The sequence below is a fragment of the Azolla caroliniana genome, unplaced genomic scaffold (genome assembly GCF_043228905.1).
Source record: "Azolla caroliniana isolate FFs.n. ecotype wild unplaced genomic scaffold, voAzoCaro1.0.p SCAF_6, whole genome shotgun sequence".
NCBI classification, from domain to species: Eukaryota; Viridiplantae; Streptophyta; class Polypodiopsida; order Salviniales; family Salviniaceae; genus Azolla; species Azolla caroliniana.
The window spans coordinates 21,977,467-22,000,382 of record NW_028230441.1 but is presented as its reverse complement, the minus strand read 5'-3'; the positions used below and the strand labels follow the sequence as shown (position 1 = coordinate 22,000,382).

General features: G+C 48.1%; 1 non-coding gene across 1 annotated transcript; it reads right to left on the bottom strand.

The window, feature by feature from the left end:
• Positions 1–572: 572 nt before the first annotated feature.
• On the bottom strand, positions 573–646 carry TRNAT-AGU (transfer RNA threonine (anticodon AGU)). Its single transcript has one exon. It is a non-coding gene; the product is annotated as a tRNA-Thr (tRNA).
• Positions 647–22,916: the final 22,270 nt, after the last annotated feature.

Genomic DNA, 22,916 nt, shown 5'->3' with positions numbered 1-22,916 from the left:
TAAGTTTCACGTAAACACAACAATTGGCTTCTATCTACTACTTTCCATGGAATGACTTAGATATCAAATAAATGAAGTGTTTGCTTTCGTTGATAGTGGAACTCAAGACCTCTCCCTTACGAAACAAGTGCTCTAACCAACTGAGCTAGGAAATCTTACATTAAAAAGTAGTCAATAACTTTCCTATCCAAATATGCACTAAAAGCTTGCATTCAAACTTGTTACTAAATACGTTTGTTTAGCAACTATGCTATGAAGGCTTATAAATAAAGTATAGGTAATCAAATCAAACGAGTCATAAAAGCTTCCAAATATTGGATGTGCTCAAAATCTATGTTTCAGCGCACCATCAAATATGAGATCAAAATAACAATTGGATTAGGTCTATTTCCTTCCATGCACTAATATAGATATCAAGTAAACAAAGTTTTTGTTTTCATTTAGTGATGAACTCAAAGACCTCGCTTGAAAACTATGTTTTAGTGCTTTGTCAAGTATATATTAACATCAATTTTTGGATTTTGTCCATTTCCTTCTATGCACTAATTTAGATATCATGTAAAGAGAGTGTTTGCTTTCATTGAGATTTAAACTCAAGACCTCCCGCTTACTAAACGGGTGCTCTAACCAAATGAGCTATGAAAGTTGTAAAGAATCGGATATGATTCTTGTGAAGCGGAAGAGATGTGAGTTATGTGTGTGTATGAGAGAGAGAGAGAGTGAGTGAGAGAGACAAGGAATAATACACAGAGAATACGCAAGGTAGATTGTATTAACAAAGGAGAAAGACTCAACTACATACAAGGTGGGAGGAGGGTGCTTTATGTAGTCACCCTCTCTCTTCATTAACTACAAGACTCATGGAGCATAGGGAATGTGAAAGCTCATAAGTTATGTGTCATAGAATATGATTCTATGACTCATACTAAATGCTAGAATACAAAGTGGTGACATAATGGTGACTCTTGACCGTTGGAGTGTCTCTTCACTCTCAAGGTGAGTTCACACACTAGACCAAGTTGAGCTTGATTCTCAACACGCCCCCTCAAGCTCAAGTCGGGTCGGTTTCAGACGGTATCCGAAATCCGCTTCAACTTGCGTTCCGGAGTCCGCGTTGACTCGCTTTATGCGGAGTTGCGGAATCCGTGCTCCGGCTTGCGTTGTGCGTATTTACAAAGTCTGTGCTTCGGCATGCGTACGTAGTTGCGAAGTCTATGCTTCGACTTGTGTCTTTCTTCGCGGCTTTGCGCGGTAGATCGGCTCTTCGCTACTTCGTTGCGAGGTTGCGGAATCCACGCGTTATTGCGTAGTGCACGGTTGCAGAATCTACGCATTATTGCATAGTGTCTTCAGTACTCCCCCTCAAGCTTGGCAAGTCAGGGATCATCAATCCAAGATCGGTCATGAATTGCCATAGCTTGTCGGCTCCTAAGGCTTTAGTGAAGATGTCGGTTGTTTGAAGATTGGTGCTAATGTGTTGTAGGTCGACATCGTCAGCCAGAACGCGTTCTCGGATGAAGTGATAGTGCACTTCGATGTGCTTTGTCTGCGCGTGGAACACCGGGTTCCGAGCCAGATAGATACTGCTCATGTTGTCACAGTAAAGGGAAGTCAAATCCGTGATGGGTATGCCCAGATCCTTCAAAATCCTCTTGACTCATACGGCTTCACACGCAGCTACGATTGCGCCCTTGTATTCCACCTCCGTACTCAAAAGAGCGACGGTTGGTTGCTTTTTGCTGCTCCAGGATATTGCTCCGCTGCCGAGGGAGAAAACAAATCCGGAGGTTGATCTTCTATCGGCTTTGTAGCCGGCCCAATCGGCGTCTGTGTACACCTTGAGTCGTATTGGCATCACGGTCTTGTAGAGTATGCCGCAATCCATTGTACCGCTCACGTATCGTAGAACTCGATTAGCGCAATCTAAGTGAGTATCACGCGGTTTTTGCATGAATTGGTTAAGGAGATCGACCGGATAATTGAGATCGGGTCGTGTGATCGTGAGGTAGATGAGACTCCCGATGAGTTGCTGATACTAAGTCGGCTCACATGCTTTGGTGCTGGAGTTCGCATCTAGTTTGAGTTTGCGATTGAGCGGGGTTGCCGCGGATTTGCACTCAGCCATCCCGAACTTGTATAGCAAGTTGAGGATGTAGTGTCGTTGAGAGATCATGATTCCGGCCAGAGTCCGAATTACCTCGATGCCTAGGAAGTAGTGGAGCTCCTTCATGTCCATCATCTCGAACTTGTCGAAAAGGAGGGATTTGACCTTATTAAGTTCGACGAGATGCTCACCTCCAATGACTAGGTCATCCACATATAAGATGATGATGATCGGACTGGCGGAATCGCTTCGTATGTAGAGGGAGTTGTCCAATTTTGACATACGGAAGCCGATTTGATGAAGATATTGCGTTATCTTCGAATGCCAAGCACGTGGTGCTTGCTTGAGGCCGTAGAGTGGCTTCTTGAGTTGGCATACGGCTTTTGGATGAATGCGCGATTCGAAGCCGGGTGGTTGTATCTTGTACACCTCCTCTTATAATTTTCCTTGTAGAAAGGTGTTCTTGACGTCCATTTGATGGAGGTGCCACCCTTTCGCCGCGGCAAGCGCAATTACGGTCTGTACCATCGTCATCTTTGCCACCAGGGCAAAGGTCTCCTCGTAGTCAACTCTGTGTGTTTGGGCGTAGCCTTTCGCTATGAGTCGCACTTTGTAGCGGTTGACGGAGCCGTCGGCGTTGTACTTCACTTTGTAAATCCATCTGCATCCAAATGACTTTTTGTGTGGTGAGATGGGAACGAGATCCCACGTCTCGTTCTTGCATAGTGCATGCATCTCCTCGTTCATGGCTTCGATCCATCGCAGATCCTTGGCTGCTTCGGAGAATGTTTGCGGCTCGCGTACTGTCGCCACCTTCATCATAAAGGCATAGTGATATGCCATGTAGTCCTTGTAGCCAAATTGGCTAACCGGATTCTTTTCACGGGTGGAGCGGCGGAGCTTTTCATTTGCAGAGATGAGAGCTTTCTTAGCTCCGATTGGTACATCGAAGCCGCCGAACTCACTGTCGAGTGAGTGAGTCGATTCATCGTCGTCAAAGCGATCATCCTCGTATTCCACCATTTTCGCCTTTCCTTTGTCCATCTTCGGGCTAGGCCGTGATGTGCTTTGATCGCTCCGAGGCTCTTGTGGTCTGCTCAGTCGGGTCGTGATCGGACTTTCTTTGAACATGCGCGTCAAAAGATCTTCATCCTCTATCTCTTGTTTAGCAAATTCCGGGTCGAGTGGAGTTGGAGTCGAAGTTGTCTCTAGTGCGTACCAAGATGCGGACTCGTCAAAAACGACATCTCGACTTACTCGAGATTTTCGAGTTGAGGGGTTGTAGCACTTGTACCCCTTTTTCTCTAGTGAGTATCCTACGAGGATACATTTCTCCGACTTCGGGTCGAGCGTTTGACGCTTTTCGTCGAGGATGTGCACGTATGCAATGGAGTCGAATATCTGAACATGTGATAGGTTCGGCTTCTTTCCGAAGAATCTTTCATGCGGAGTGACCTTGTGCATGCCGGATGTTGTGCACTGGTTCATTAGGTAGATGGTCGTATTTGCAGCTTCGGCCCAATATAACTTGGGCATATGCTTCTCGTTCATCATGGCCCGTGCTACTTTGAGGATGTGCCGATTTTTGCGCTCGGCTACCCCATTTTGTTGCGGAGTGTGTCAGCAAGTGAATTCTCGCCGAATTCCTTCCTTTCGGAGATACGCCGTGAAATCGTCCGAGAAGTACTCCTTGCCGCCATCCGATCGAAGGCATCGTACATGTCGACCCGTGGCTTTCTCGACTTCATTCTTGAAATTTTGGAAGTGTCCGAACACTTCGCTCTTTTGCTGCATCGGGTAGATCCAAGTGTGCCTAGAAAAGTCCTTGATGAAGAGCACATAATATCGGAATCCGCCGAATGTAGTCGTCTGCGCCGGTCCCATACGTCGGAATGGACTACGTCGAGTAGACCTTTGCTCACGTTCCGGTCTTTCGGGAATGGGTGTCGGTGTTGCTTGCCGAATTGGCACGCTTCACATACACCTTCAATCTCCTTCTCTTTGAATGTTGGGAGTCCGATGATGACTCCTTTCGATTTCATTGCTTTGAGCTTTTGGAGATTTATATGGCCAATCCGCTTGTGCCATAACTCTATGTCGGAGTCGGCTGTCATGCCCTTTGCGAACATGGTCGATTTCATCTCGTGTGAGTCGAGAATGAACATTCAGCCCTCTCTTCGTCCACGCGCAATGAGTCAACCCTCTTTTTCAATGAAGCAACCGCCTTGATTAAATCGAACTTGCATCCCTTGCTCTACAATTTGGTCGACGGAGACCAAATTCTTTGTAATGGTCGGTACATATTTAATGTAATTATGCTTACCTTCTTTTCTGAACGGAACATTGCCGATGTGCCGAATCGGGTGCGTAGTGTCGTCTCCGGTTTCGACATAGCCGGGTCGGTCCTGCTCTCGAAGTTCTCAGAACCATTCTTGATGTGATGTCTGACGGGAACTCAACGCTCCTTATGCACAACGCTCAGCCACAACCGAGCTTAGAATGATACACAGAAAACGGGAAATAAAACACGACACAAAGAAGAGGAAGATACACAGGAGGTTTACGTGGAAAACCCCAAACTAAGGGAAAAAACCACGGCAACCCACAGGCTGCAAACTGTCACTATGTAAGAATGTACAACAGTGAGTTCACTGAGGCAACGACCTCGTGCTCACAGATTTTCGCCACAGGCGGCAGTTACAACAGAGGCAACGACCTCTTTCTCTCTCTCTCTCTCTCTCTCTCTCTCTTTGCACAGTTACGCACACTCTCTATTCTTGCACACACAAGAATGACAACTACAACACATATTTGCCCTAAGTCATATTTATACTAATATGACTTTTCGGCTATTTACAAATATAGCCTCGATGGGCTCTCAGAAACATATTTACGAATATGTCTCTTCCTTCGGTTCTCACCGGGTCTGCGTCATCCGGCTCTCCGTAGCCGGGTACTCCTCATCCGGTTCTCACCGGGCCTGCACCATCCGGCTCTCCGTAGCCGGGTACTCCTCATCCGGTTCACACCGGGTCTGCACCATCCGGCTCTCCGTAGCCGGGTACTCCTCATCCGATTCACACCGGGTCTGCACCATCCGGCTCTCCGTAGCCGGGTATTCCTCTTCCGGTTTCGGCCGAGATTGTTCGTCGGCACTGTTCTTCTCCCTTCCCATCCGGAGGGACCTGTCTCCCAACAATGTCATATGGTTCGAGGCACCAGAATCGACGAACCATACGTCTTCTAGACCGGAGGCACTAGTTGAGGTAGAGGCCGACATAGAGTTTGCTCTATGTTTCATCATGAACATTCCGCCACGGTCCGAGTTGTGTGCATACATTCTGCCACGATCTTCATAGTCAAAGTTGTGCGCGTAATTCGTGAGTTGTCGGCTTGTGGAAGCCAATTCACAGATCTTCTTTCGGCACTCTTCTTCGTGGTGGCCGAGCTTTCCGCAATATCCGCATTCGGTTGCGTTTTGATGGTTCGGGCCGAAGTGGAAGCTCCCCCTTCTTGCGAAGGTTCCTCGTTGGCTTCCGTTTTGCGGCCGAAATTGGGAGTTGTTATCGTACGTCGGACGTCGTCCGCCTTGTCCTTGGCCGAATCGGCCTCTCAACCATCCGTGTCCTCTTCCTCCGTTCGAGTGCGTGTAGAGCATGTGGCCTTCCGACTCATTGTTCCTTGTACACACATGGTTTTCTTCGACCAATAGCATTGATTGGAGCTCGAAGAAGGAGGGAGATTTCTCCCGTGCTAGAACAGCGGTTCGCATCGCGCCGAACCGTTGTGCGAGGCCGCTGAGGCATATTTGAACCATCTCATCATCATCAATATTTACGCTTATTGAGCCGAGCGAATCGCAAAGCTCCTTGATCTTCGAGGTGTATGTCGTGATGGACATGTCCCTTTGTTGAATGTTGTTCAACTCTTGGCGGAGTTGAAGCCTTCTTGCGGTTGTGTTCGCCGCGAAAATCTTTTGTAGATTTTCCCATGCCTCCTTTGGCGTCTTGGCTTCGCGAATGTAGCCGAGCATGTGATCGTGAACACATGTCGCCAAGCAATACATCACGCAACTTGCGGCTTGCTCCCATGTTGCGTATCTAGGAGCCGCTTCGGCGGGTCGGTCTTCATGCGCTCCTTTGATGTAGCGCCAATAGCCTTGTCCGACAAGGTATTGGTGCATCTTGTACTCCCAAGATGCAAAGTTGTTTCAATCCAACTTCTCGGTAGGGAGAGCGCTCCCCATTTGAGTGTTCATTATGTTGATTCTCCTTCTCCTTCTTCTCTCTTCGAATGCAAGCTATGTAGCGAAGTTACGATAGCGATGAGCCGGTTCTTGGTCGTCAGCGTGGAGCACAACACACGATCATAATGAGGCGAATGGGCTAGATTGAGCTACCAAATCGCTCTGATACCATGTAAAGAATCGGATATGATTCTTGTGAAGCGGAAGAGATGTGAGTTATGTGTGTGTATGAGAGAGAGAGAGTGAGTGAGTGAGAGAGACAAGGAATAATACACAGAGAATACGCAAGGTAGATTGTATTAACAAAGGAGAAAGACTCAACTACATACAAGGTGGGAGGAGGGTGCTTTATATAGTCACCCTCTCTCTTCATTAACTACAAGGCTCATGGATCATGGGGAATGTGAAAGCTCATAAGTTATGTGTCATAGAATATGATTCTATGACTCATACTAAATGCTAGAATACAAAGAGGTGACTTAATGGTGACTCTTGACCGTTGGAGTGTCTATTCACTCTCAAGGTGAGTTCACACACTAGACCAAGTTGAGCTTGATTCTCAACAGTAACCTTTAGAAAAGGTTGGTTGTTATTTTGTAATTGTTGTTATTGAGAAATATAACGCTTCTTTTGTGCCTATCTCTCTCTCTCTTTGTATATTGCTCATTCGCATACGCAGGTTCTTCACCATCACAAATGTTGTTTGCTCTTCCACACTGACGACCTTGTTCCCCAATATGAGCAACCCTCGACACCCGAAGCAGAGGAGGAAAGACCTCCCACTGAGGAAGAAAGTGTCAAGAACTACACGCTCCGATGAACAACGCTCGGCCACAACCGAGCCTAGAATAAAACACAGAAAACGGGGAATGAAAGCACAACACAATGGAGAGAAGAGTACACAGGATGTTTACGTGGAAAACCCAAACTCAGGAAAAAACCACGGCAACCCACAGACTGCAAACTATCACTATATCAAAATGTACAATAGTAGAGCACAGAGACAACGACCTCAAGCTTGCTATATTCGCCACAGGCGGCGGTTACAACAGAGGCAATGACCTCTTCTTCTCTCTCTCTCTCTCTCTCTCTCTCTCTCTCTCTCTGTACACTGTTACACGCTCTCTAGTCTTGCGCCAGCAAAAATGACAACAACACAATCTAAGTTTTCCCTAAGTCATATTTATACTAATATGACTTTTCGGCTATTTACAAATATAGCCCCGATGGACTCTCAGAAAACATATTTACGAATATGTCCCTTTATCCGGTGAGCACTCCTCACCGGGCCCGCATCATCCGGCGCTTGCCGGGCACTCATCATCCGGTTCTCACCGGGTCTTCCATTGCCGGGTACTTCACATCCGGTTCTCACCGGGTCTTCACCATCCGGCTCTTGCCGGGTACTCGTCATCCGGTTCTCACTGGGTCTTCCGTTGCCGGGTACTTCACATCCGGTTCTCACCGGGTCATCCCATCTGGAGGGACCTGTTTCCTAACATAAAGACCTTCAACAGAGGAGGAGAGACCTCTGACACCACTAGCCCACATTCCAACACCAGACGACGACATGTCGTTTCAATATCCCAAGTACCGGGATAATTGGGATGCAGAGGCCCACGTCTATGCATTTCAGCAGACCTGGGAAGCGAATCATGTGTCACAACGCTTAATCGCAGCCGAAGCAAAACGCTTAAAGATGGCGGAGTTCGACATGACCCTAGAAGGGCCCGCTGCCAAATAGCACCTGACGCAAGATCCCAACACCATCATGACGTTTGAGGTATTGAAAACTAAATTCTTACACTTTTCTCACAAAGAGGTGGATCAACGGGAAATGGTCGGCCTATTTTATACCATCCACCAAGAGCCCACGGAGAACATTCAACAATTTGTAATCCGATTCCAGAGAATGCACAGACAACTCAGTTGGGCACCACTGGAGAAAGAGACTAAAGCGATATTCCTAGCAACACTCCGGGAACCCCTACGAACGGTGTGCACAGTCATTGATTTCCACACAAGTTCCGTCAACCAGGTCATAGACCAACTGAGGGAAATGGAAAATCCAGTTCGTGGCTAACGATGGGGGCACTCCAACGAATGTTACCAACCGATGAAGACCTTCGATTTTGACAAGCAATTCAATGTACGACTTGCCTGAATGCCGAACACTCGGCGCTGGAGTGCACCATGCGTTCTCAATGCCTACTTTGCCAGTCCAGAAACCACACAATGGATCAGTGCGAGTATAACTTGTTGAATCAGCAAGAGCCACCGGTCCGGCAAATCGAACCACGGAGCAACTAGGAGGAGGAAGAAGAGTGCTAGCGGCGAGAGGAGTGTTACCGGCCGGCACAAGATATCCGGTAGAGTGATCGAAGAGACACTTATGATCGCGGCCGGTATGATAGATATGATAGATATCGGGACTATAATGGGGAACGGAATGAGCGATACAACCGGGATCACTCCCCCAGTTACAACCCACGAAGGGAGGACTATGGCAAGTATGACGACCGGCCCTGACAGGGTTACCGGAACAAAAAGCATTTCAACAAAAAACGGCATTTCAATAAAAAAGGGGATCACCAACAAGAGCCGGAAAAGGGTACACCAAGCACCCAACCGGACCAAGGCCAAGCACTTACAACAGGACCTCAACCGGGTCCTGGAGCGAAAGCAGAACCCAGCAACAACCGGAAGGCTTACTGCTGCTATTGCTGACAAGAGGGACACTACAGTAACCAATGTCCGGCGAAAAGCTACGATAAGCGACCAGCGGTAAACATGGTGGTAGCGGAAGTCGCGGACATACAACAAGTGACCACGAGGTCAAAAGGAAAAGCAACGGAGTGGGAAACCCAAGAAGCCATCCGGAAGCAGGCCACCGAATGGGTAAAGAAGGCAAATGAGCGGAATGTGGCAGAACTGGAACAACAAAAACAGAATCCAAAGGATCCCACCGGCAATAGCCAGGCGGAAAACCCAACATGGCAGGCATTGCAAGAATGCCAAATCACACTACCATTAGGTCGGCTATTGCAGTTAGTACCTCAGTTTACGGAAGGACTGAAGACGGGAATGATTGTGGTCGACACGCCACTGGCTCTGGCGTTCTTTTCTAATCCGGAGGAAGGATTGACAGTAGTGGACACGAGCAGTCCGGCTATCACAGCCATCGTCAAGGGACGAGAGCTACCCGGAACAATTATAGACGGAGGATCCGTCGTGAACGTGATTAGCCTCCGAACTTGTAATACCCTGGGAATCCAGGACTAGTAGCCGTGCCCGTTGTCGTGCCTTTCGGCTCCGGATCGTTGCGTGAGTCGGGTGGGAACCACAGAGGTCTTGGACTAGGAGAAAGAAGTTCGTGAGATAGAGATTAATTATGAGTTAATAGCAAAGAGAAAGATAAGAAACTCGTGAATCACACGAGTATACTATATTAATTGGTACTTAGGGTGTTAAGAGAGAAGTAGACGTATAAATCGTGAATCCCACGAATAATTTTTGTATTGATTAATACTTAATCCAAATAATCAACAACCCTTTACATATTTCTCTCCTCCTTATATAAGGAAGGAAGAGCTAAGCATGGCTTCCTGCTTTTTTTTTTTTTTTACAAAAAGTGTTCATGTCCACTAAATGTGCATGTGATGCTTTTTTATTTCCTAAGTATAGGGCTCATGCACGCTAGATGTGCATGAGTTATTTTTAGTGTCTCGTCTTTTTCATATATTAAAAAAAAATACACGATTTACCTTTTAATAAAGGTATGCATAAATAAAGGTCTTATACGTATTAAATCTATATTTAAAACACTTAAGATAAGTTAATGTAATGGTAAGGTTGGGGTTTGTCAACGTGGAGGTGCAGAGTTCGAATCACGCCCTGCACAGTAGTGAGTATTTCCTTTTTCTTTTACATTTATGTCTCTTTATCCGGCTCTTCCTTGCCGGTATGCCGTTTTCTTCCTTGCCGGTATGTCGTTTTCCTCCTTGCCGGTATGCCGTTTTCTTCCGGTTCTCACCGAGCACTCCATTCTCTATCCGGAGGGACAAAAATATAATTTCCACATAGTGTGCAACCTACACTACGACACTCGCCCCCTCCAAACCCGCACATCCTCCGGTATGTGCCGAAGTTCTTGATTCTTCGTATCCGTCTTCATCCGAAGGTTCCTCCGATTCTCCCCTTATGTCGACTATGAGTTGTAATCCACTTTCTTCGCTTCCCGTATCATTGTGGTCTTCGTCCGATTGCTCCTCGTTGTCGGCCTCGACTTGGATCACATAAGGTTTGTCATCGGTCCGCTTCTTGAAAATCTTCACCCGCTTCCCGGCTATAGGCACTCGTAGTATTGTTCCATCCAACTCGGACAGTCGGTACGTCCCGTTGTCGAAGACCTTCCGAACCTCGTACGGCCCGAACCACCTTTTCGCGAATTTCCGCATCGTTGTATGTTGATGGTCCAAGCTACTATCATAGACGATCACCCAATCTCCTTCTTCAATCCTCCTCGGTCGTAGTCGGTGCTTTGTGTCGAACCGGCTTTTGTTCCGGAACCGTGCTTCTTGTTGTCGGCGTGACGCTTCCGCTACATCTTTCGGTCTTCCCTCCAGTTGTCGTATCCGGACTGCTAGTAGTTCTTCCCGGCTCATCTCTTCCTTCCACGGTAGTATTGTCCATGTCGCGATTGCGGTTTCCGTTGGCATTACCGGTGCTTGTCCGGTCATGAGTTCTGCCGGCATGTAACCGGTCACGGAGCTATGCGTCGTCCGATCCGCCCATAGTGCATACGGAAGCATTTGTGGCCAATCCTTCACCCTTCCGTCGCATGCCTTCGCAAGTGCTTTCACGATCGGACTATGTCCTCGTTCGATCTTCCCGTTGGCCTCCGGATTGTAGGTCGTTGTCAACGTTAACCGAACTCCATGTTTGGCGAAGAATCCCCTAGCTTTGTCCGAGTCGAGTTCTCCCCGGTCCGCAATCACTTGTCCTACGCAGCCGTACCTACAAAACACTTCTTCCAAAAGAAATTGGCACACCGCGGCACACGTTTTCCTCCGAAGCGCTCGACCTTCAACTTGGTTTGTGAGATCTTCTCGAGCTAACACCAAGTATTTCTTTTGTCCAATCCCGGTCGGCATAGCTACAATGTCGACCATCCACTTGAAGTTGATTGTCGGTGAGAATGTCGGATGCAGCTCATCTCGGTGTCGGACCCCGGAGTAGACTTGACATTTCTCGCAGCTTTCTGTGAACTCCGCGACATCTATATACATGTTCTTCCACCAATATCTTTTCTTGATTTTCACAAAAGTTGCCCATGTTCCTCGATGTCCAGCCCAATCGGATTCGTGGAACTCGGACATTATCCAGTTTCGTTGCTCTTTCGTCCCGACTACTCGAAGTGGTATCCCATCCGGTCTTTTCGGCGTCCTCCATATTAAACTGTTTTCCAAGAAGAACTTTTGGACTTGCCTCTTCTTCCTTCGGATCTCGGCTCTCCTTTCTTTATCATTGGTTGAATCCTCGACCTCTTGTAGCATCTTCCCGATCATCAAGGTTTCCCCTTCGTATTCTTCTTCCCGGAATTCTCGGATCACGTTCACTCGGCATATGTGTTCTGACGTGAAGTAGTCTTCGGAAACTTCTTCATTATCTGATTCGGTTATGTCGTCTTCAAACTGTGCCCTCGATAACATGTCCGCTACCGCGTTGTCCTTCCCCGAGATGTGTCGAACCTCCGGATTAAGTGACTTGACATATGCAATCCACCTTAGCATAGCCACATCCGGTATCGTACAACACCGCATCATCCCGAGTATCGGAAGACAATCCGTCTCGACCACCACTTCAGCTCCGATCAAATAATCCCGATCCGATTTTATCGCCGACACGACTCCCCACAATTCTCTTTTGACTTGTGCATATCCGCGTTGCCTTTCGTTAAGGACCTTTGCTCCAAATCGGATCGGATACCGCGAACCATCCGAGTCGGCTTGATTGATGACCCACCCGATACCGGTTGGACTTGTATCAACCGTTACTATGATTGGCCGCTCGTAGCTTGGCTTCTTAAGTGATTCCGCCCTCCATAGTGTCTTCTTGAGCTTCCTCATGGCTTTAGTGTGTTCCGGTTTCCACTCGAATTTCTTACCTTTCCGCAACAAGTGATAGAGCGGGTCCGCTATATGTGCATAGTGCGGAATCCATATGTGATAGAATGCACACGCACCCAGAAACCTTCGGACTTCCGATGTTGACTCACATACTTCCTTCATAGCTTGAATCGCATCGATCTTTGTTGGTGACGGTCTTCGGCCGTAGGGTCCACATAGATGTCCGACCACCAATATTTCTTCTTGCCCGAATGCCGATTTCTCCCCGGAAAGTGTTAGGTGCACATCTTCTAGCTTTCGCAACACTTTCTCGCAATCATGAATATGGTCGACCACGAACTTTCGGCATCCCCGATCATCCATAGTCTCATCTTTTTCTTCCACCGCGCATCCTTTCATCGGAATGTCATCTAGAAACGGCATCGTTATCTCCGGGATGCAATCTCGAAGCACCTTGTTCATCGCGTTCATCATATGTGCAACCGAGTTTGTCGCTCCTTGTGGTAGTGTGCACATTCGAACTAGTCCTATCGGTGTCCGCATGGTAGTGATGTCTCGGCTCTCCACGGCTAGTTGGAATTGGTCATACCCCGAGTATAGGTCCCCGATGGAGTATATCGCACGTCCGGCAAAAGCTTCCGCGAATTCGTCCACTATCGGACCGACTCCCGAGTTCCGGATCGTGACCTTGTTCACCGGTTGCAAGTCTTGGATGAATCGGAGTGACCCATTCTTCTTCGGAACCGTAAACCATCGATTTGAGTACGGAGCACTTGATGGCTCTAGAATCCCCATCGCCACCTTCTCCTTGAGCAAGTCGATGACTTTCGGAATATGCGCCCGTGGCACCGGAATCGGCTTCAGGTTCCACGGTACATGATCAATCGTGAAAATCACCATCGGCTCCACTATCTTTGGATCAATGCATCCGATCTCCCTCGATGTGAACGCGAATGCTTTGCCATGTTGCTCCAACATCTCTCGAAACCGTTTTTCTTCTTCTTGTAAGAGGAACCCACCTCCACCGATCCGAAGTTTCTTCCGGGTCTCATCTGTGAAGGCATGTCCGATATCCACGGACTTCCGAAGTGTCGGATCTCCCAAGACTTCTTTCTTCTTTTGTTCGCTATCGGCGGGTAGTGGTCCCGCGGCCGGTTTCACCTTCTTCTCCACGGTCTTGTATTTCGTACTTACCATTGCTTCTTCTTTGCGGAGCGCATCCGGCCCCATTTTCGCAACGATCTCGTACATCTCGACCGATTCCACCGGGACTACCCGGTTCCCTTGGCTTTTATCTTCCGCAAGCTCTTCAAGCCGTTGTAGTGTATTCCCATAGAACACTTCCTCGATCACTCCCACGATTTCTTCGTCTTCTTTTATTATTGATGCCGACCGTAACTTATCCTCCACTTGTCGGTATTGTTTCTTCATTCCTCCGGTTACGGCCGTGTACGTAGATGCCCCATCCGGGCCGATTCGTACTTGTTTTGCTCCGAGAGTTTTCTTCCTGTGTGGGGTATCAGGGCTTCTCGGACTATCACTTCCCCACTCCGCAACAGTCCGCTTTAAAAATCCATTCTCACTTGGGACAAGAGTTCCCTCTTGTTCCTTTCGTGATTTGCCGGCACCGTTAGGAATTGGACGGATTTCCCTCCGTTTTGGCTACGAATTCGCGCAAAAGCCGCACCACTATCGAGCACCTTCGTCTCCATCCGTGAAGCCGTGATAAAGGGTTGGCCGAGGATGACAGAATGTGAAACCTCATCCTGCACAAAGAAATTTTGGTCAATTTCGACATCCCCGATCTTTACCGTCACATCCGGACAAGCCGCAAATAGGTCTTCTGTCGTTTTCGTGGCTGCCCGAATCTTCCATCCATGGTTGGTGTTTATAGGCCACTTCCCCTTTCGGTAGAACTCCTTGGACATCAAGTTGATCTCCGATCCATGATCAATCAATGCTAGCACGGGTTCTTTGATGTTGCCGATTCGGACCGGAGTCTCCGTAGTCGCACGTGCCCAGTGTGGCCTTGTATAGTGGGAGTTCGGAATTTCGCCTTCCACTTCGGTGTCGTTCATTGAAACGGTATTTGCATTCACCCTTGGAGCATTTTCCTCCGTACTTTGTCTCTTCCTTTTCACGAGATCCACGAGAAGATCGTGAAACTCCTTCTTCGCTATTCCGAGTAGTTCCCGCAGCGAAAAATCTACCCGGCTATCCAAGATTCTTTCCTCGAACACTCTTTTCAAGTCGGTTTGTTGTTCTATGTCCGAGGTGAGCTTGAATGCCGGAGTCGCCTTTTCTTTTCCCTTACCTCCGGAGTTCCAGCTTTCCGGTATCTTCGATGGTCCGGCCGCATCCTCCGTGCGCCGTCGTTTCTCGTCCACATACACCTCATGTAATTGACACAGGGCGTATATGCTATTCTTGTCGACAGGGCACTCCCATCCCGTAGCTTCCCGGACGCCTTCCGCGGTGTTTCGGATATCGTTGGAGTCGGTTTTCTCGGTGTTTCCTAGCACCTCCGGCCAGAAAGACGCCTTCGCTCCCGATGACTCCCCGACACATATTCCCGCGGTTGTCGCATAGTTGCTTCTTGCTGCTAACTCCTCCTCGAGCACCTTCTTCATGCCGCCTTTCCGGAAGTTCGGTCGGAGTGGCTTCCGAGAGTCCATCGAATGAATCCGGTTTCCCTCGTAGTAGATGAGATCCCGTCGTAGTGCCTCCTTATGGTCGTCGCAATCCCTCCGATCGTGTTCGGCGCTATCGCACCATATGCACCGTCGATCCGTATATTTGGAGCTTGTGGGGCGGTCATCCGACTTCTTCACCATCGCGATCTTTAGATTCTCCATCTCCTTCAGCAGCTGCTCCACCGTAGACGCGTCGACTCCCTTCTCGGCCGTAATCTCCCGAGCCCTCGGTTGATGGTCTTCCAGTCCCGTTCTCGGTTTCGGAATCGGTTCCGAAACCCTCTTTTCTTCGTTGGCAAGCCATTGCCCCCTCTTCGTGTACCGCGCGACGATATCCCGCACGCTTTCCCATGTTTCGGTGAGGCCGCTTTCGGTGGTCGTGTCCTCAAGAAGCACTCCGAGATCTTTCCGGTCCCGGACGTCCACAGCTCGCAAAAACATGATGACTTTGTCCGGTGCAAGAATAGTTTGATCTCTCGCGGACAACCTCCCGAACCGACTTTCGAATGTCGAAAACACTTCGAGGACCTTCAGCCCCTTACCTGACGTTTCCACCCAATCCTCGAATCCCCTCCGCGTTGCCTTGGAGGAGTCCTCGATGGCAAACGTGGTCTTTAACGCCTCTTCGAATGCTTCCCACGTCGGATTTTGTTGTTGCAACCCGTGGATACTCCCTTGAAGCCCGTCGGTCGCCACCCGGTTAAAGGATGTCACTTGTAGTCCTTCCGGAGCCCGGCACCGGAGCATCTCCGCCTTGTAGTCCTGCAAATATTGCGACACATCCTTACCATTAAATTGCCCGTTGCGTTGCACGAGCCGCTCTACTGATGCCGAAATCTCCGACATCGTGCGTTGTTCTTGAAGCATCCGTTCGAACATCGCCATCATATTGTTAGCTTGTTGAGCCTCCATCTCCTTGCCACCCGTCTTCACGTCGGGTTCACCAACTGTGTCGTGCCTTTCGGCTCCGGATCGTTGCGTGAGTCGGGTGGGAACCACAGAGGTCTTGGACTAGGAGAAAGAAGTTCGTGAGATAGAGATTAATTATGAGTTAATAGCAAAGAGAAAGATAAGAAACTCGTGAATCACACGAGTATACTATATTAATTGGTACTTAGGGTGTTAAGAGAGAAGTAGACGTATAAATCGTGAATCCCACGAATAATTTTTGTATTGATTAATACTTAATCCAAATAATCAACAACCCTTTACATATTTCTCTCCTCCTTATATAAGGAAGGAAGAGCTAAGCATGGCTTCCTGCTTTTTTTTTTTTTTTACAAAAAGTGTTCATGTCCACTAAATGTGCATGTGATGCTTTTTTATTTCCTAAGTATAGGGCTCATGCACGCTAGATGTGCATGAGTTATTTTTAGTGTCTCGTCTTTTTCATATATTAAAAAAAAATACACGATTTACCTTTTAATAAAGGTATGCATAAATAAAGGTCTTATACGTATTAAATCTATATTTAAAACACTTAAGATAAGTTAATGTAATGGTAAGGTTGGGGTTTGTCAACGTGGAGGTGCAGAGTTCGAATCACGCCCTGCGCAGTAGTGAGTATTTCCTTTTTCTTTTACATTTATGTCTCTTTATCCGTCTCTTCCTTGCCGGTATGCCGTTTTCTTCCGGTTCTCACCGAGCACTCCATTCTCTATCCGGAGGGACAAAAATATAATTTCCACATAGTGTGCAACCTACACTACGACACCGTTTTCGCTCCGGATGGCAGACACAAGTTCAGTAAGACCTACCGGATTGATACGACATTTGGAAGTGACTATCGGAGGTCACGCATTCCGCATTTTGGCAGTAGTCCTCCAGCTCAATGCACAAGGGGCATACCCACTGTTGTTGGGCCGCCCATGGCTAAAAACAGCGCACATCAAGCAAAATTGGTGGAAAAACATAATTACTTTCTGGCGCGGCAAAGCGAAAGTACGAGTACCTACACAACCACGTTCGAGTACCGGCAAGGAGCTGACACCGCTGTATGCGGAATGTGTCAACACGCTTGAAGGATTGGCTGATGAAGAGGTCGATGTTGCCGAAGCAGTGACACCATATATTATGCAACCAGAGGATGCCGATGAAGAACGGGGTAAAGAAGCCATGAGAGAATTACGGCAAGCGCAGGAAGCTTTGGAGAAGGAATTGGCAATATCTCAATGCGTAAAATCCTCTCAGTTGGAAGAGGTAAACCTAGGCACCGTAGAAGATGCAAGACTGGTTCACATCGCTAGAGAAATGACTCCAGAAAGGAAGACGGCAATGATCACCTTATTAAAGGAGTTCCAGGACGTATTCACGTGGTCTTATGAAGACATGTGGGGGCTAGATCCTCAGTTGCATCAACACCAGATACATCTGAGTAAGGATGACAAGCCGGTGGCGCAATGACGCCACCAGATGAACCCTAACTATGCAGCAAACCTAAAGGACGAAATCGACAAATTGTTACGGGTAGGGTTCATCCGACTGGTCAAGAAGGCGACATGGCTGAGTCCGATAGTCGTCATACCGAAAAGAACGGAAAAATCAAGGTATGTGTCAACTACTGGAAGTTGAATGTGGCAACGGTAACCGACGCCTTCCCACTCCCTTTTATGGATGGAGTCCTGGATGAAGTAGCCGGTCACGAAATTTATAGTTTCCTAGACGGGTTCAGCGGCTACAATCAGATCCGAATGCACCCCGACGACCAAGAGAAAACCGCTTTTGTTACCGAATGGGGAGTATTTGTCGTCGTAGTCATGATGTTCGGACTTAAAACGGCGCTGACAACCTTTCAGCAGATAATCATGGATATTTTTGGAGAATTTATTCCAACATTCATGCAGGTGTTCCTAGACAATTTCACCGTGTACAGCTAGGAAAGGGAACACCTCCAACACTTCCGCCTATGTCTTGAGAAATGTAGGGTTTACCGGTTAAGCCTTAACCCGGCGCAATGCGTGTTTAGAGTGTCAAGCGGTGCATTACTAGGCCACATCGTTAGCAAGGACGGTATTGCAGTAGACCCGGACAAGGTCAAAGCAATTTTGGAGGCACCGGCATGCACCACGGCGAAAGCATTGAGTCGGTTCCTAGAAAAAATCCGGTGGCATAGCCGGATGCTCCGGTATCTGGCAGACCTAGCCACACCATTGCATGATGCGGTGCACCAGACGCCGTTTCACTAGACGGACACAGAAGAGAAGGCTTACTGGGCATTAAAAGTACTACTATCACAAGCACCATTGGTGCAACCTCCGGATTGGTCTAAAGAATTCCACGTATTCGTAGACGCGCCCGACATAGCAATTAGGAACGCATTAATGCAGCTTACCGAACCGAAGTGGTACCGGCTCGTGTTTTATGCCATCCGGAAGCTGTCCCAGGCGGAACGTAATTACTCAACGACGGAAAGAGAAGCCTTGGGCATGATCTACAACGTCACCAAGTTCTGACACTATCTATTGGGGAGGAAATTTTCCTTTCATGTAGACCATTCAACGCTACTTTACTTGATCTCAAAAGCATCACTCACGAGTAAGCTAGCCCGGTGGACGTTATTATTACAGGAATTTGAGTTCGAGATATTTCACCGGCCAGGCATACAACATGCAATTGTGGATTATTTGAGCTGGTTAGACTCCGGTGAAACCGGTGATGGAGTCCCAGACGAGTTTCCGGATGCAGAGTTCTTTCGGGTCACAGCAAAAACGGCAACAGATGGTACGGTCACCGAGGAGGACAAGTGGCTCACTAACATGCACCAATTCCTGAGCACCGGATTACCTTCAGAGGAGATGAACAAAGATGACCGGAAACAATTAGTAGTACAAAGCCGGCACTTCTGCCTACTACAGGACACACTGTACCATAAAGGCGCAGATGGCATATTATCCGCAAGCCAACGGATTAGCCAAATCCACAAATAAGACGCTACAAAACATCGTGCGAAAAATCATCAATGAGAACCAGACGGATTGGGATACGAAGCTGCACAGTGCACTCTACGCCTATCGGACAGCATATAAGACGAGTATCTAGGCAACGCCTTTCCAATTAGCATTCATATTGGAAGCGGTAATGCCGATTGAATTCCAGGTTCCCAGTTTGCGGTTACAAGTTCGGGAACGCCTAAACGAGAAGGAGTCGGAAACAATCCGGCTAGCAACACTATGCGAACTAGAGGAACACCGGATAGCCAGCCTGATGCACATGGAACTGGAGCAACGGAGAAGGAAAGCATTCGTCGATCGACACCGGAAAGGTAATGAAAAAATGTTAGAGATCGGCAAGCCGGTACTTGTATTCCAGACCCGGATGGGTAAGATGTCGAGGAAGCTACGGTTTTGGTGGACCGGACCATATTGGATTACACGAGAGTTCAACGGTTCCTACCAACTAGGGACACTCGCCGGAGAAGTTATGGGTCAATGGGTCAATGGGTTTCGACTCAAACCATACTATGGACCCATGCCAAGAAACTCGTTTGAACAAACAAAGGCTGACACCGAACCGGACACCGGTAAGCACAACGAGACGATAACCGGTCAAGCAATCGGCAAGCACGAAACTGGTGAAAGGGACCACAATCCGGGGAAGGGTCTGTTTGGGCCGGATACGGATTAACAAGATCAAATCTAAAAATAAATCAATCAATCAAATTAGATCAAATCAAACCCAAATCATGCGATGGCGAGAAGCGAACTGCCACATGCCATGACAAGGGAGGAGTGAACGGGCACTTTGAAAAGCCACGTAGTGGGCTATTTATAGCGCATTAAAACGCCGCCACGTGGCACTTCATTGCTATTATAGTACACGATGTGCGCATGCGCGGGAATCGAGAAAGTCGCCAACATGCAGAAAGAAAACCTCCACTGCATGGAAGTCTTCGAATTTCGCAAACAAAGAAGTGCAAACGCACACAGGCGATTAAAGATAATCAGACGCGAGCACCCAAAGCCCACTAACGCACTACCTCACCAGCACCCACCGACTCAGAAGGAGAAATGGACTCCATGACACTCTCTAAGGCAGCCAAGAAGTGGTTGAAGCAACACGGATTGGAAGGATTCTTGAGGATCATGGAGGCACCACCACACAGAGAGGCGGAAAAGGTTGTCAAAGACATCAACACAGAAGTAATCACAGAGGAGGCAATCCATGCCCTGACGGGCCTACCCGAAGGCGGCATCTTCACCATCGACAACACTACCCCGAAGCAGCTCACGAAATACTTCAGTGAGTACTCTCTGGCCAGCAAGGCATATCGCACACAGGGCGGTGAGGATGGCTTATTCCGAGAGATTGTTCGTGTACTCCACGAGTTTGGCCATGTGTACCCTCGACCCCCGGCAATGCCTAGGAATAGAGCCGGTTTAATTATAGCCACATATGAGGGTATACAAGTGCATTGGTCGGTGCTGATCGCCGACGAACTACGCACGACCATCGACTCGATAAGAGGGAAGGATGGCAGGAAAATATGGACGGTAGTGGCACAATGGCTCACACTGTTAGCACCACCAGTGGAGCCCATCACGGCGAAGAAGCGAGGGAGATCAACCGAAGGAACCCCCAAAACAGCTTCAAAACGGCAGCAGCTATTAGCTGCTAAGGCAACCAAATGGAAGGAGGCCGACACTGAAAAAAAGGCGAAAGAGCGGCCTAACCGGAAACGGCAGGTGGAGACGCAGGAGGAAACACCGGCACAGCCAATAAAGATTGCATTGCGACGACCAGGTCAACAGGAGCCAGATCCCTTGGCAATGGAAATCAATCTTGGGACTCATGAGGAGGAAACGGAGGAGGAGCCCAGCGAGCACCTCCAGCGGCGCCAGAAGAAGAGCACTGCAGACCATGTTGGGGAGCAATCGGGTCCAGCGAAGGATAGGACGTCGATACCCCACACTGAGAGCCCAGAACCAAGGGTGGAATCGGAACCGGTTCGAACAGAACTGGTCACAGAATTCCCTGCGCAACAAGCTACGTCAGCGGGTCAGGACATAACAAGACTCGTGATTCAGGAGTCGGTGATTCAGTTGTCTACACCACCAGCACACCAGGACCAACCAGAGCCGGAACTGCCAAGTGGTTACCAACCGGAGCCAGAGTTGCCAATCGACGTAACCAGACAAGATCAGCCACTGGCAAGTGCAAAAATCGGCCAACCCTCCGCACGGACACAGCAACAAGGCACCGACAACCAATGGATGCAGTGGATCGGTGAGCAAATAGCCAGAGTGGTCCATTATATGGAGGCCGAAGAGAAAGCACAATTGGACTGGTTGCTAGCCACAACCGGAGAACTAGAGAAGGCCCGGTCAAGGATTTGGAGCTTGGAACAAGAATTGGAAATAGTCACGGAGGAATTGGCTAAGATGGTCATAACAGGACCCCAGGAATAAGAATCGGTGGCTCCGATACATGTACAGAATAATGAAACACCGACAACTGTACATAATAATACGACCCCGGTGACGGAAACAATCCCGGATACAATTACAGCGCAAGCACAAGAGCTTGCCATTCTCAAAGAAGACCTGGCCGCACAGGAAGCATTACGGACCAGGAAAAGAGAATTAAAAATGGCGGCGGAGGAGGAATAACGGAAGACTGCCGACAACCTCCGCCGAGCAAAAGAAAGCCTACGGAAGGTCCCATCAAATTTTGCAGGAAGACCGATCTTGGGTTCTTTGTGAATCCCTTGAGTGCTTGATCCTTGTTGTTGTAGTGATACAATAGTCACTTCAAGTTGTTGTACACGTAACTTCAGCTCCCCATGTTGTTGTTTTTCCAGCGCTATTTGTTGAAGATCTCCCAACAAATGGTGATTTTCTTGTTCTAGTGCTACAAATTTCTCTTTTAAGCACTGGAGCTCCGAGAAAACTGATTGGTATTCCTGAGTGCTAATAGTTTCCATTTTACTAGGGAGGATAAGAGGATTAGAATGAAGGGGAAAAAGGGGTAAGAAGATTAGGGAAACCGGAAAGAAGACCGGAAAAAAGGGGATATGTAAGAAGATAAAAGGAAGAGGAGGAGACGGAAGGAGGAAAATCAGTTCAAATTGTCAGGAATAGTACTGAGACAGAGAAGAAATTAGTACTAAGAGGAATAGAGGGTGTAGAACCCTCGAGAGAAGGAGAGGGAGAGAGAGAGGGGGGGGGGGGGGGGGGGGAGTGCGTGAGTGAGTGAGAGATCGAGGGAGAGAAAATGATGATGACAGCGATATATTATGTGAGAAGAATATATGCAAGGAAGGCTAGGAGACTTAAGACTAGCGTTGAACTGATTTGGTTTGAAATAATGCCTTGTGCCTCCTTTTATAGTGTTCTTAGGAGTAATCCTGAAGCTTCTAGAATGTTCTAGAGAAATCTTGAATATACATTAATTTTCTATAGCAAAACTTAAATAAAAATAATATCCTACATATTACAATAGATAGTGTAATGGTCAAGAGCTCGACCCATGTAACATAAGGTCATGGGTTTGAGTCTTGCCATATCATGACAAAGGGTAGCCAATGAAGGCCTAAGCGAAGATTGGGTAAATTCGGTCAGTTCCGTGGAAATGTGCGAAGTCATCGCAGATTTCGGAGAGATGAAATGTGCGAAGTCATCACAGATTTCGGAGAGATGATCGGGTCGGTGAAGATGGCCCAAGTTGATACCAAGTGCAAGGTGTTGAATACGAGTGTATAATGGCCGTATTCACACTGTCCTTTTTTGGACAAATCCGGTCAGTTCCGT